This window comes from Myotis brandtii, unplaced genomic scaffold (assembly GCF_000412655.1).
Source record: "Myotis brandtii unplaced genomic scaffold, ASM41265v1 scaffold123, whole genome shotgun sequence".
NCBI lineage: Eukaryota > Metazoa > Chordata > Mammalia > Chiroptera > Vespertilionidae > Myotis > Myotis brandtii.
In genome coordinates, this window is record NW_005354291.1 from 10,250,445 (window position 1) to 10,251,210 (window position 766).

Sequence of the window (766 nt, forward strand, 5' to 3'; positions counted from 1 at the left end):
GGAATGGGAGGAGGAGTTGAGGAGAGAAAGTTGGTTTGTTGTTTGGTGTATATTTTTTAAGGTAAAAAAAAATCGGGTGTATTAGCTTTCAAACATTATACTGTATCAGAACTTTGGATATACGTCATTTTTTCATAAAAGATAAATTTCTAGTACAAGTGAAGGAGGTCAGCCAGAATGAAGTTAAGCTGCTCTCTAAAGTAACAATCCAACTTTGTTATAACGTTTTGTCACCGATGATAAATAACTGCTTCACTGAAGAAGTTTGCATAATGTCCAGAAGTGAATCTAATTTTGTAGATGAAATACTAGTTAGAAATGTTTCTATTTTGAACAAATCCGTAAACTATAATACATGTCATTGTCACTGTATATCTAACTGTGAAAAAATGTGTGGGTGTAAATGCTTTTGAATAAAATTCATACCACACCATCTTCTAAAAAAAGTGTATTAGCGTTGTATTTTCTATTTCATATATCATATGGGAATAAATGTCAAAATCTCTTCATCTTTGCTCTCCTATTCATATTTCTTCTTAGAAAACTTGCCGTGAATGTGTGTTCGGAGCCTAAGATCGTGTAAGAGCCCATCCTGTCATCTCAAAGTCTACCTAAGCAGCGGGAAGCCTTTTTGTCAATCGGCTGGTGTAAAACTAGGCTTGCTGCACGGCGCAGGTGCCATCACTCCGCGGGCCCAGCACCCTCAACAGACATCACTAATTCAGCAAGTTACTTTCTCCTGCAGAGACTAGATTAGACTCAACCC